General features: G+C 47.1%; 1 non-coding gene across 1 annotated transcript; it reads right to left on the bottom strand.

The window, feature by feature from the left end:
• Positions 1-2,220: 2,220 nt before the first annotated feature.
• LOC114809853 lies at positions 2,221-2,358 on the bottom strand. The gene has a single exon (XR_003757626.1). It is a non-coding gene; the product is annotated as a small nucleolar RNA SNORA7 (small nucleolar RNA).
• Between the last annotated feature and the right edge of the window lie 12,070 nt (positions 2,359-14,428).

Here is a 14,428-nt window from a genome sequence, read left to right as displayed (position 1 = left end):
GGCCTGTTCCTTGTGAAATGAAGATTGAGACTGGGAGTCCTATGCGGGACAGGGACTGTGTCCAACCTGATTATCTTGTATCTACCCCAGCGCTAAGAACTGTGCTTGACACATAGTAAATGCTTACCAATTACCATCATCATCAGACACCGCAGCTTCAGACAAGGGAGACGGGAGGCAAAAGTGTCGACAGTTAGAAAGTGGTTACAGTGTATGGGAAGCACAAGGTGGACTGAGCTGGTCTTGACCAGCAACATGGCCTGCTGGAAAGAGCGCAGGCCTGGGAGTCAGGAGGCCTGGATTCTAATCCCGGCTTCTTCACATGCCTGCTGTGTGACCTTGAGCAAGTCACTTCACTGCTCCTCAGTTTCCTCATCTGCAAAATGGAGATTAAATACCTGTTCTCTCTCCTGGATTGCGAGCTCCACATGGGACAGGGACTGTGTCCGACCTGATTATCTTGTCTCTACCCAGTGCTTACTACAGTGCCAAATATCACTGCCAAATAGCCCAACTATTATTATTCTTTCTGTACCATCCCTCCTTAATGCCAGGCCACAAGACATACAGATGTGTTTTCACGGTGCAGGGACTTTAGGGTTGACTTCTGGTTTTCATTTCACTGATTTTTTTGTTCCCCAGAAATGTATTCATTCAATTCAATCATAGTTTTTCAGTGCTTACTGTGTGCAGAGCACTAAGCACTTGGGAGAGTACGCTTTGACAATAAGCTGGCATGTTCCCTACCCACGATCACACCTTATTACTACAAAAATTGTAAGGGTGTGAGAAGACGTGATACTTCTGGGTAAAAAAGGAAAGAAAATCATAATTTTGCTCAGAAATGAGCCCCCGGGGCATTCCTTATTTTGGCAGCAGCTCTGGGCTCTGGAACAGGGGTGAGCTAAATATACTCTTCCCTTCCTGCAAGAGTGGAGCTATTGGTGGTTGAGGGGCACGTGCCACTTCACCTCCTCAGGGGATAAGCCACAGCTGCAGCAGATGGTGCCTGCCCTGGGCCGTGAGGGGGAGGTGGTGGTTTTGACTGACTGTTCTGCCACCCTGCCGGTTCTTCCCCTTAATAAATATGTTATTCGTTCAGGACTTGGTATGTGCCAGTGGCACATTCGAACCTGGGTTCAAATCTCAACTCTGCCACTTGCCTGCTGTGTGGCCTTGGGCAATTCACTTCTCTGGGCCTCACTTCCCTCATCTGTCAAATGGGGATTAAATCCTACTCCCTCCAACTTAGATTGTGAGTCCTTATGGGATAGGACTGGATCCAGCCCGATTATACTATCTCCCCCAGCACTTACTACAGTACAGTAAAAATCTCCAGTGGTTGCCTATCAACCAAAACAAAAACTCTTCACTATTGGCTTCAAGCTGTCCATCCCCTTGCCCCTTCTTACCTCACCTCCCTTCTCTCTTACATCCCAGCCCGTACACTGTGCTCCTCTGGTGCCAACCTTCTCACTGTGCCTCCATCTGGCCTATCTGGCCTGTCTCGCCACCAACCCCTGGCCCACGTCCTACCTCTGGCCTGGAATGCCCTCCCTCCTTAAATTTGCCAAACAGTCACTCTTCCCCCTTCAAAGCCCTACTGAAGGTGCACCTCCTCCAAGATGCCTTCCCAAACTAAGCCCCCTTATTCTCAGCTCCCACTCCCTTCTGCATCACCTCGACTTGCTTCCTGTGCTCTCCCCACCAGGCCCATGTATATATGTACTTATGTATATATGTGTATATCTAAAATTCTATTTATTTATTTTGATGCCTGTTTACTTGTCTGGATGTCTGTCTCCCACCCTTTATGCTGTAAGTCCAGTGTGCGCACGGATTGTCGCTCTTTATTGCTGTATTGTACTTTCCAACCACTTAGTACAGTGCCCTGCACACAGTAAGCACTCAATAAATATGATTGAATGAATGAATGAATGATCTTGTATTTAGCCCAGCGCTTAAAACAGTGACTGACACATAGTAAGCGCTTGTTGTTGTCTTATACTGTCAACTTGTGTCTGACCCATAGTGATGCCATGGACACATCTCTCCCAGAACACCTCACTTCCATCTGCAATCGTTCCGGTAGTGGATCCATAGAGTTTTCTTGGTAAAATTCCGGAAGTGGTTTACCATTGCCGCCTTCCACGCAGTAAACTCGAGTCGCCGCCCTCGACTCGCTTCCATGCCACTGCTGCCCAGCACAGGTGACTTTTGACTTGTAGCAAATTGTTTTCCACTCACTAGCTACTGGCCAAGCTAGGAATTGAATGAGTATATGTCTGCTAGACTCTCCCTCCTGTAGTCGAGACTTGCAGAGTACTGGAAACTCTCCAGGTGCAACCCTGAGAGGGTAAGTAAGCGCTTAACAAATGCTATTATTATAGGATGAAGAGGCCCAGGAGGGGAGAGCCCAATTTGATCTGGGTTTACCACTCAACCAAGAGTGACGTGGGATGACATGACCCCAACCAGTCAGCTTTATTCCCGGATCGCTGAGGCCTGCAGCCCAGGAATGTTGCTACAATATCCCTGCCATCTTGACTTCCCATCAGCTCCTCTCTGACCCATCAAAGGTGAGGACATAACGGAAGCACGAGGCCCAGGTCAACCTCTGGAAAATCAGCAAGTCCAAAGGGGTGAGGTGATGGAGTACTTTAAAGCCAAAGATGAGGAGTTTTTGTTTGATATGGAGGTGGATAGGCAACCACTGGAGATATTTGAAGAGGGGGGTGTCACGTCCTGAACGTTTCCGTAGAAAGGTGATCCGGTTAGCTGAGTGAAGTATGGACTAGAGTGGAGAGACACAGAAGGTTGAGAAGTCAGCAAGGAGGCTGATGCAGTAACCTAGGCAGGAGAGGATGAGTGATTGTATTACTGTGGTAGTTTGGCTGGAGAGGAAAGGGCAGATTTTAGCGATGTTGTGAAGGTGTCACTGACAGGATTTAGTGATGGATTGAATATATGGGCTGAATGAGAGAGTGGAGTCAAGAATAACACCAAGGTTACGGGCTTGTGAGACAGGAAGGATGGGGGTGCGGCCTTCAGTGAAGGGAAAGTCTGGGAGAGGACAGGATTTGGGTGGGAAGATAAAGAGCTCTGTTTTGGACATGTTAAGTTTGAGGTGACGAGAGGACATCCAAGTAGAGATGTCTTGAAGTCAGGAGGAGATGCAAGTTTGGAGAGAGAGAGAGAGATGAGGGGAGGAGAGGTAGATTTGGCTATCACCTGCATAGAGATGGTAGTTGAAGCGGTGGGAGCAAATGAGTTCTCCAAGGGAATGAGTGTAGATGGAGAATAGAAGGGGACTGAGAGCTGGACCTTGAGGGATCCCCACAGTTAAGGGTTGGGAGGAAGCAGAGGAGCCCACAAAGGAGAATGAGAATGAACGGTCCGAGAGATAAGAGGAGAACCAGGAGAGAACAGACTCAGTGAAGCCAAGGTTAGATAACATTTCCAGAAGGGGGTGGTCCACAGTGTCTAAGGTAGCCGAGCCATCGAGGAGGATTAGGATGGAGTAGGAGCCATTGGATTTGGCAAGAAGGAGATCACTGGGGACATTTGAGAGGGCAGTTTAAGTGGAGCAAAGGGGGCGGAAGCCAGATTGGAGTGGGTCCAGGAGAGAATTGGAGAAGAATTTGAGACAGCGGGTGTAGACTATTCGCTCAAGGAGTTTGGAGAGGAATGGTAGGAGGGAGTTCAGTTCTTTGCACACAGAAGGCACTTAATGTCACTATTGTATTATTTTTACTAGAATTCTATATGGTACCTCTGGAAATCTGGATTAGATTGACTGGGGGGAAAAACATCGGTTTAAAGGAGAATATTCTTATTAGATCTTTCATGGTGGGGCAAGGACAGGCATGTGAAAACTCAGCTTGAAATTTTGCATGGTACTGCAATGGGCTCTTCCTTTTATAGCATTTTGCGAGTAGTAATCGGTTGATCAGTTATATTTAGTGAAGGCTTACTGTGTGCAGAGCACTGCATTACATGCTTAGGAAGTTCAATATAACAGCCTTGGTAGACACATTCCCTGCCCACAGCAAGCAAACAGATGAGAGAGGGAGAGAAATTAATATTAAAAAATTAGTTACAGATAAGAACATAAGTGCTGTGGGGTTGAGGGAGGGATAAATAAAAGATGCAAATCCAAGGGCAAGGATGAGGCAGAAGGGAGTGGGAGAAGAGGAAAGGAGGGCTTAGTCGGGGAAGGCCTCTTAGAGGAGATGGGCCTTCAATAAGGCTTTGAAAGTGGCGAGAGTGATCGTCTGTCGGATATGAAGAGGGAGGGAGTTCTAGGTCAGAGGCAGGATGTGGGCAAGAGGTCGGCGTCGAGATAGACGCGATTGAAGCACAGTATATAGGTTGGCATAAGAGGAGCAAAATGTGCAGGCTGGGTTGCAGCAGAATAGTGAGGTGGGGTGGGAGGGGGCAAGGTGATTGAGTGCTTTAAAGCTGAAGGTAAGGAGTTTTTGTTTTACACAGAGGTGGATGGGCAGTCACTGGAGGTTCTTGAGGTGTGGGAAAACATGGACTGAACTTTTTTTTGAAAAATAATCCATGCAGCAGACTGAAAGATGGACTGAAGGTGAGAGACAGGAGGTCAGGGAGGTCAGTGATATGGTAATCAAAGGGGGGTAGGATAAGGGCTTGGATTAACTGGGTAGCAGTTTGGATGGAGAGGAAAAGGTGGATTTTAGCTATGTTGTGAAGGTTGAGCCAACAAGATCCAGTGACAGACTGAATATGTGGGTCGAGTGAGAGTAACGATATTAGTGGTAGTTTTGAGTTAGTGTATCAATCCTGGCGCTTAGTTACAGTGCCTGACACATAGTCAGCACTTAACAAATACCAACATTATTATTATTATCATTATGAAAGATATCTACCATATCTACCAAGCATCCACTGGATGCAAAGCCCTCTACTAAGTGCTTGGGAAAGTACAACAGAAGAGTGAGACCTTAATCAATCAATGATATTTATTTGCATTTATTGGGAGAGGACAATACAACAGAGTTGGTAGACATGTTCCCTGTCCACAAGGAGCTTATACTCTAATGGGATCATCAGACAAAACAATATTTACAATAGGGCCGTCAGCGTAATTTGACTAAACCCAATTAATCATAACTATATAGATAAATGCTGGGGGAGAGTACAAATAAATATGTAAGTGTTTGAGGTGGGCGATGTGTTATTGAGATTTGAGGTGTTGGGCATTATTTGGCAATGTGGGGCTTGATAGGAGGACTTTGCAAGTGCGGGGAGCCGAGGTCAGTCGGATTAGGGTGGAAGGGGGAAGTGTCAGGCTGGTGGAATCGCGTGACAGGAAGGAGGCACTCTGCCCCACTTCAAAGCCTTATCTCCTCCAAGAGGCCTTCCCCGTCGCCCTGACTCGCTCCCTTTACTCATCCCCCCTCACCCGTTCGTTCATTCATTCAATCGTATTTACTGAGTGCTTACTGTTTGCAGGGGACTGTACTGAGCGCTTGGGAGAGTACAGTACAACAATAAGCAGACACGGTCCCTGCCCACAGCGAGCTTACAGTCTAGAGGACTGCCTCAGCCCCACATCACTTAGGTATACAGCTGTAATTTATTTCTATTAATGTCTGTCTTCCCCTCTAGACTGTAAACTCATTATGGGCAGTAAATGTGTCTCCTTATTGTTCTATGGTACTCTCCCAAGCGCTTAGGACTGTGCTCTGCACACAGTAAGCGCTCAATAAATTTGATATAGTGAATGAATGATTGAATGAGGCGGGCAAGCTCAGAGTGAGGTCTAGCTAGAAGGTTGACTTGGGTGACTTCTTGCCCACAAAGGGATAAGGAAGGATAACTTGGAATCTTTTGCCACAATTGCCAGGATCATTAACATTTCTCCCAGAGGTTGGTTCGTTACAGCCTTCCTCAGTGCCAGAGTATGTAGAGGAGTCCATTTCTGACTCACTGTGCTCCCTAGTCGATAGAGAACCCAAATGGAAGTGACTTAGCAGTTATGTCTATTCAGCACAGAGGTGGGCGAAAGTCTAGCTTGGAGCTCACAGTTGGCCCACTGGCAAAACAAAAAACATACAAAGTGTCATTCATTAATTCAATCATATTTATTGAGCGCTTACTGTGGGCAGAGCACTGTACTAAGCACTTGGAAAGTACAATTCAGCAATAAAGAGAGGCAATCCCTGCCCACACCAGGCTTAGAGTCTAGAAGGGGAGAGACAGACATCAAAACAAGTAAACAGGCATCAATATAAATAGAATTACAAATATATACACATGAAAACAAGTAAACAGACATCAATATAAATAAATAGAATTATAGGAATATTCATATACATACAAATGCTGTGGGGCGAGGGGGAAGAACAAAGGGAACGAGTCGAGGTGACACAGATGGGAGGGGGAGCTGAGGAACAGTGGGGCTTAGTCTGGGAAGGCCTCTTGGAGGAGGTGAGCCTTCTAGAGGGCTTTGAAGGGTGGAAGTGTGATTGTCTGGCAGACGTGAGGAGGGAGGGCATTCCAGGCCAGAGGTAGGACGTGGGCAAGGGGTCAGTGGCTGGACAGGTGAGAGATTGAGGCACAGTGAGAAGGTTAGTGGCACCAGAGGAGCGGAGTGTGCGGGCTGGACTGCAGAAGGAGAGAAGGGAGGTGAGGTAAGAAGGGGCAAGGTGATGGAGAACTTTGAAGCCAATAGGAGTTTTTGTTTGATACGGAGGTTGAGGGGCAGCCACTGGAGATTTTTGAGGAGGGGGGTGACATGCCCTGAATGTTTCTGTAGAAAGACAATCCGGGCAGCAGAGTGAAGTATGGACTGAAGTGGGGAGAGGCAGGAGGTTGGGAGGTCAGAAAGGAGGCTAATGTAGTAATCCAGTCGGGATAGAATGAGTGATCGTACTCATAAGTGTCCTGGAAGCTGCTTCGATAAAGGCCATGCAGCTTTATCGGTGGTAGTCGTAAATACCAAGTCATTACATGGGGAAACTCTTGGCAGCATCAATCAAACCAATCAGTCATATTTATTAAGCGCTTACTGTTTGCAGAGCACTATACTAAGTGCTTGGGACAGTATAACCTTCACCAGGCAGCTCCTTAAAACTTGCTCAGTGGCCCTCATTAGTAAGAGTAATTGAGTGACTATTAAGTACTGTGTGCTGTACTGATTGCCTGGGAGATTCCACAGGAGTCACATTCCTGACCCACAAGGAGCTTACACTCTAATGGGAAATATAATGTTGGTATTTGTTAAGCGCTTACTATGTGCAGAGCACTGTTCTAAGCGCTGGGGTAGATACAGGGTAATCAGGTTGTCCCACGTGAGGCTCACAGTTAATCCCCATTTTACAGATGAGGTAACTGAGGCCCAGAGAAGTGAAGTGACTTGCCCACAGTCACACAGCTGACAAGTGGCAGAGCCGGGAGTCGAACTCATGACCTCTGACTCCGAAGCCCAGGCTCTTTCCACTGAGCCACGCTGCTAAACTAATATGTTTAGCCTAAATTGAGGCACATCTGTTTACTTTTTTTGTTTCTTTAATGTCGATATTTCCCTCTAGGCTGCGAGCTAACCGTGTGCCGGAAACATGTCTACCAACTCTGTTATATTGTACTCTCCCAAGTGCTTTAGTTCAGGGCTCTGCTCACAGTAAGCAGTCGATAAATACCAAGTGATATTGATCGATTGATTGATGTGTGTTCAATGAGCAGCAGCGTAGCTTTGTGGATAGAGCGTGGGCCTGGAAGTCAGGGGACCTGAGTTCTACTTCCAGCTCTGCCGCTTCTCTGTGGGACCTTGGACAATTCACTTAACTTACCTAGACTGTAATTTATCTGTTTATTGTTCTACCGTACTCTCCTAAGTGCTTAGTACAATGCTTTGAACATATTAAGTGCTCAATAAATCTGATCAAATGAATAAATAAATTGGGGATTAAGACTGTGAGGTCCAGCTGGGACCTAATCTGATTAGGTTGTATCTACCCTAGTGCTTAGTACAGTGGCTCAGTAAGTGCTTAGGTAGAATAAAAAAAACCCATAAGCACTTCAGTGCTCAGTGGCTGGTTCTACCTCTCTTTCCCAGTCCCTGATTGTGGGAGTCCCTCTAGGTTCAGTTCTAAATCCCCTTCCCTTCCCCATCTAATAATAATGATGATGTTTGTTTAGTGCTTACTGTGTACCGAGCACTAGTCTAAGTGCTGGGGTTGATACAAGGTAATCGAATTGTACATTCCAAGCACTTAGTACAGTGCTCTGCACATAGTAAGTCCTCAATAAATACTATTGAATGCATGTTAATTCAGTCCTAATCCCCATTTTACAGATGCGGTAACTGACGCCCAGAGAAGTGAGGTGATCTGCCCAAAGTCACCAAGCTGATAAGTGGCAGAGCTGGAATTAGAACCCATAAGTGGCAGAGCTGGAATTAGAACCCACGACCTCCGACTCCCAAGCCCATGCTCTTTCCCCTAAGCCATGATGCTTCCTACCTTCTACATTCACTCCCTTGGGCAGTTCACCTAACCTCACAGTTCCAACTACCGTCACACTTCAGATGACTTCCTAAACTACCTCACTAGCCCTAACCCAGCCCCTTATTGGAAATCTCACTTCTCCTCCTACCCCTGGGACATCTCTCCATGGCTGACCCACTGACACCTCAAGCTCAACATGCCCCAGATGATCTGATTTTCCCTCCCCCAATCCTCTCCTCCTGTTAACTTTCCAATAACCGTTTACACCACCAAACTCCTTGGCTCTCAAGCTCATAATCTTGGTATTATCCTTCTTGGCTTTTCTCTCTCTGCAAATCATATTTTCAGTCAGTCTTCAAATCCTATGAGTTCTTCCTTTATAAACATCTCCGGAATCTGCCCCTTCTCCGCTAACTCTGCCATCGCTCTGGTCCAAGCACTTGCCATAACCCCGCCTTGACTACCGCATCAGCCTCACTACGGACCTCCCTGCCTTCAGACTCTCCCCTCTCCGGTCGTACTCCTGCTGTCAAGATCATTTTTCTAAACCATCGTTCTGCATACCCCTCCCCTGTCAAATACCTCCAACGGTTCCCCACTCTTCTATCTATCCGGCAGACCTGAGCATTGGCTTTAAGGCAAAGATGTTCCTCCACCCCACCTCTTGTTCTTCTCCCGTAACTACCCTCCACAACCGACTCGCTGTGCCTCCTTATCTTGGTAGCTGTAATTACAGTATTTATTAGGCAGTTACTGTGTACAGAACACCGTACTAAGTGTTGGGAAAGAATATGCAGTTGGGATTGATATCAATCATCCGATTGTATTTATTGAGCGCTTACTGTGGGCAGAGATTTATTAAGCGCTCGAGAGAGTCCTACACAATAAGAGAGAGACATTCCCTGCTCACAGTGAGCTTATGGCTGTCAGTGACAACTTCTTGCTCACACCCTTCCTCCTGCCTGAAATTCCCTCCCATTCCACATCTAGCCAGACTGCTTTTCTCCCTATCTTCAAGATCCTCTTGAAAAAAAACCACCTCCTGCAGGAGACCTCTCTTGATTACTCGCTCACCACCCCACCCGATTTCCCCTTTCCTTACCACTTCACTAACACCTAAAAAAATCTAGTGGGGGAGACAGGCACTAAAATAAATTACAGTTAAGGGACAGAGTACAGATGAGCATAAATGGTGGATTGAATATCAGAGTACTCAAAGCATTCAGACCCAAGTGCAAGGCATGTAGTTTTTTAGGGAAGATTTATACACTTTTCTAGTTCAGCATTCTCCATGTAAGAGGAATTCTGGCTGTTTTAGTCCATTAAAAAAAAAAACAAACACTCAAGCCACTGGGGACAATTTAAGAAAGTCTTATGGAGTTGAAGTCATCAAGGAATGTAGTCTCCTCAAAAAAAAAAAAAATGATAGAAATAATTGGAAATACCAGCGTGGGTTTCATCCCCTAGTTTGATTTTATGAAATAGACAAGTTAAGCCAATTAGTCACTAATGATGCAACTGGAAAACAATTAAATGCACTTACCATTCCCAAAGTGATATGCTATTGATGCCTACTTGTCGTTTGTCTCCCCCCTTCTAGAACGTGAACCCATAGTTGGGTAGGGATTATCTCTATCTGCTGCCGAACTGTACTTTCCAAGCACTTAGTACAGTGCTCTGCACCAAGTAAGCACTCACTAAATACGATTGAATGAAGAATGAAAATGAAGGCAGCCCTTGCAGTTTCACCCTGCCTTCTTGGAGAGGCACTTCTGAATAAGTCCCACTTTTCCTCATCTCTTAATCCCTTCTGCGTGGCCCTGACTTTCTCCCTTTGCTCCTCCCCCATCTCCCCACCCCACAGCACTTAGGTATATATCTGTAATTGTATTTCTTTCTATTGCTATTTTGTATTGATGTCTGTCTTCCCCCCTCTAGACTGTTGTGGGCAGTGACTGTCTTTCTTTATTGCTGTATTGTACTCTCCCAAGCACTTAGTACAGGGCTCTGCACACAGTAAGTGCTCAATAAATGTTATTGAGTGAATGAATGATTGAATGAAAAGACAGGAACCTCGGAAAGGGAAATGGATTACCCAAGAGAAGGCCAGCGTGCAGGCTTGCTCTCACCTTGGGGCTGGGAGAAATGGCCTGAGCTCCTGGAACGAGAGGGCGCCTCTTAAGCCGTCAGGCTTCCACAGCTTTCATGGTTTCAGGATGCAAACTAGGCAATGCTGAAGTCAGCCGGTCAGTCGGTCTCTTGCCAACTTCCTCTTTGAAAAAGCTCAGTTCCCAGTTGGTCCGAGCATGGAAAGTAAAAAGTGGCCCTAAGGGCAACTGAGGGGATTCCGGATGACTTTCTCCAGTTGCTGCAGAACCGTGGGTGTCAGGATTTCCTTCATTCTACTCCTCTCCCGGTCTATATGAGTCAGCTTTATAGTCTATGGTCGAGCCATCTCACCAACTGCCTTCGGATCCATCTCATTGTTTCGTGCTTTCTGTTGTTCCTATGCTCTTCCTCTTACCTAATGTGTAGCTGCCAATCTGTGCCCATTTATCTGTGGATTATGGGATTGTCAGCTCCTCAAAGGCATAAACCATGTCGTGGACTTGTCTGTTCCAAACTGTGCTGTCTAGGAAGGTACCCCTTCCCTAAACCAGCCCCTCCGCCCCCCCCCCCCCAATCACATTGCTGTGTAAGAAAGAGATGCTTTGCCCATTAGTGGTGAAGGCTTCCGACCCTAGTACCGTATCTCTGTCTCGAGTGGTGGACTGACTTCATTGATTGATTGAATCATTTATTGAGCGTCACTGTGTCCAGAGCACTTTACTAAGCGCTTGGGAGAGTACACTATAACAGAGTTGGTACACATTCCCTGCCCACAATGAGCTTACAGTCTAGAGGGGGAGACAGACTTTAAAACAGATATTAATATATCCCTTGAGTAACCCTGGAAATAGCCAGCTACCGTGGGTGAAACAGGCCGCAACGGCTACTGAGGCCTCTTCCCTGGCACCTCCAGCTGGTTGGCTGCTGACACCTTTGGCCACAAATAGGTTCTGAAAGAAAAGTTATTTTCTGTGCTTTGCACTGGGCTGCATTTTGTTTTGATGGCATTTAATAATAATAATTGTGGTATCTGTTAAGTGTTTACTATGTACTAGGCACTGTACTAAGCAAGCACTGGGGGGAAATAGAGGCAAATCGGGTCGGACGGTCCCTGTCCCACACGGGGCTCCACCGTCTTGGCCCCCATTTTACAGGTGAGGGAACTTGGCACAGAGAAGCAGAGTGACTTGCCCAGAGGTCACACCCAACAGGTAAAAGTGATGGAATCAGTATTAGAACCCAGGTTCTCTGACTCCCAGACTTGAGTCTTTCCCCTGGGCCATGCTGCTCTTCTCCTACTTGCTCATTTACCTACTGCCCTAGCAGGGCTGTCAGGGATGAGGGTGTGAGTGCCGCTGCTCAATCACTAGCCCCAATCAATTCCCTTACAGGCCTTAGTAATTGGGAGGAAGCTCGGCCATCCATTGGTGATAATCATGTTGATATTTATTAAGTGCTTACTATGTGCCAAGCACTGTTCTAAGCACAGGGCTAGATACAAGGTAATCAAGTTGTCCCCCGCAGGGCTCACAGTCTTCATCCCCATTTTACAGATGAGGTAACTGAGGCACAGAGAAGTGAAATGACTTGCCCAACGTCACACAGACACGCAGCGGGGCGGGAATTAGAACCCATGACCTCAGACTCCCAAGCCCGGGCTCTTTCCACTGAGCCACGCTGCTTCTCTAATAATGATGGTATTTGTTAAGTGCTTACTATATGCAAAGCACTGTTCTAAGCACTGGGGGGATACAAGGTGATCAAGTTGTCCCATGTGGGGCTCAGTCTTCACCCCCGTTTTACAGATGAGGTAACTGAGGCCCGGAGAAGTGAAGTGACTTGCCCAAAGTCACACAGCTGACAAGTGGCGGGGGCGGGATTAGAACCCATGACCTCGGAGTCCCAAGCCTGGACTCTTTCCACTGAGCCACGCTGCTATCACATGCTCAATAAATGTGGCTGGTGATATGTCATCAACAAATTGAAGTGAAGCAATTGCTTGGCTGAAAGGGTTTGAAAAATGTCAGACTGTAGCACTGCAATCCCCATGAATCCCCTTAAATACTTCTCCCCCTCCCCCGAGGGCAATTCTCACTAGATCAAAACCTGATCGAGTCGGGCGGAACTCATGGCCAGGGCAGGGGAGAAGTGAAACTACTTTTGCTTCTAGTGGAATTATTTATTCAATCGGTACACAGACTGAATACATAAATCAATTGGATAAATAACACAGACGCGGTAGACATGTTGCTTACCCACAAGGAGCTCACAGTCTAAATAACTGAGCATACGCTCATCCTCATCGTGCGTGTAAAGTACATACATACCCGAGTTGGCTGACGGTTTTGTGTAATTTAAGCGATTAACTGGGGAAGGCTTGCTGGTGGAGGTTGGATTTCAGAAGAGATGTGAAGGTGGGAGGAATGCTTGCTTCAGGGCCAACATCTTCTCATACTTCTGGCAGAGGGACATGTTCCACAGCAACAGCAACAGCAGCAGGAATTCCTCACCTTACTTCATTCTTTCATTCATTCAATCGTATTTATTGAGCCCTTACTATGTGCAGAGCACTGTACTAAGCGGTTGGAATGTACAATTCGGCAACAGCTAGAGACAATCCCTGCCCAATGACGGGCTCACAGTCTAAACAGATGGCAAAGCAAAACAGAACAAAACAAAAACAAGACATCATCATCAAGATAGAGTCAAGGGGATGTACACCTCATTAACAAATTATCTAGGGTAATAAATAATATATACAAATGAGTACAGTGCTGAGGGGAAGGGGAGGAGTAGAGGGTGGGGGAGCAGAGGGAAAGGGGTGCTCAGTCTGGGAAGGCCTCTTGGAAGAGGTGAGCTCTCAGTAGGGCTTTGAAGAGGGGAAGAGAGTCAGTTTGGCGGGGGTGAGGAGGGAGGGCATTCCAGGACAGAGGTAGGATGTGGGCCAAGGGTTGATGGCGGGATAGGCAACAACGGGGGACAGTGAGGAGGTGAACGGTAGAGGAGCAGAGCGTACGGGGTGGGCAGTAGAGTGAGAGAAGGGAGGTGAGGTAGGAGGGGGCAAGGGGATGGAGAGCTTTGAAGCCAAGAGTGAGGAGTTTTTGTTTCGTGTGGAGGTCGATAGGCAACCCCTGAGTTCCTGAGGAGGGGAGTGACATGCCCAGAGCATTTCTGTAGGAAGATGATCCAGGCAGCAGAATGAAGAGTAGACTGGAGTGGGGAGAGACAGGAGGAAGGGAGATCAGAGAGAAGGCTGACACAATAACCCAGCCGGGGTATTATGAGAGCTTGTACCAGTACCATAGCCGTTTGGATGGAGAGGAAAGGGTGGATCCTGGTGACATTGTAAAGTTGAGACCGGCAGGTGGAGGTGACGGATTGGATGCTGTGGACTGAATGAGAGAGCTGAGACAAGGATGACCCCAAGGTGGCGGGCCTGTGAGATGGGAATGATGGTTGTGCCGTCCACAGCGACAGGGAAGTCAGGGAGAGGACAGGGTTTGGAGGGAAGATAAGGAGCTAAGTTTCAGACATGTTGAGTTTTAGGTGGCGGGAAGACATCCAGGCGGAGACGTCCTGAAGGCAGCAGGAGAGAACAGGGGAGGAGATGTAGATTTGGGTGTCATCTGCATAGAGCTGATGGTTGAGCCGTGGGGGCGAATGAGTTCACCAAGAGAGTGAGTATAGATGGAGAACAGAAGAGGGCCAAGAAATGACCCTTGAACACCTACAGTTCATGGATGGGAAGGGGAGGAGCTGCTGTTACTTACTGAACTCTTCTAAATTCTCATTTTTTCAGAGCGCTCAGCGAGAATTAGTCCAGAACCAATAGGAGCGCCTGC

This window comes from Ornithorhynchus anatinus, chromosome 2 (genome assembly GCF_004115215.2).
Source record: "Ornithorhynchus anatinus isolate Pmale09 chromosome 2, mOrnAna1.pri.v4, whole genome shotgun sequence".
NCBI lineage: Eukaryota > Metazoa > Chordata > Mammalia > Monotremata > Ornithorhynchidae > Ornithorhynchus > Ornithorhynchus anatinus.
This window is presented reverse-complemented; position numbering and strand designations above follow the sequence as displayed.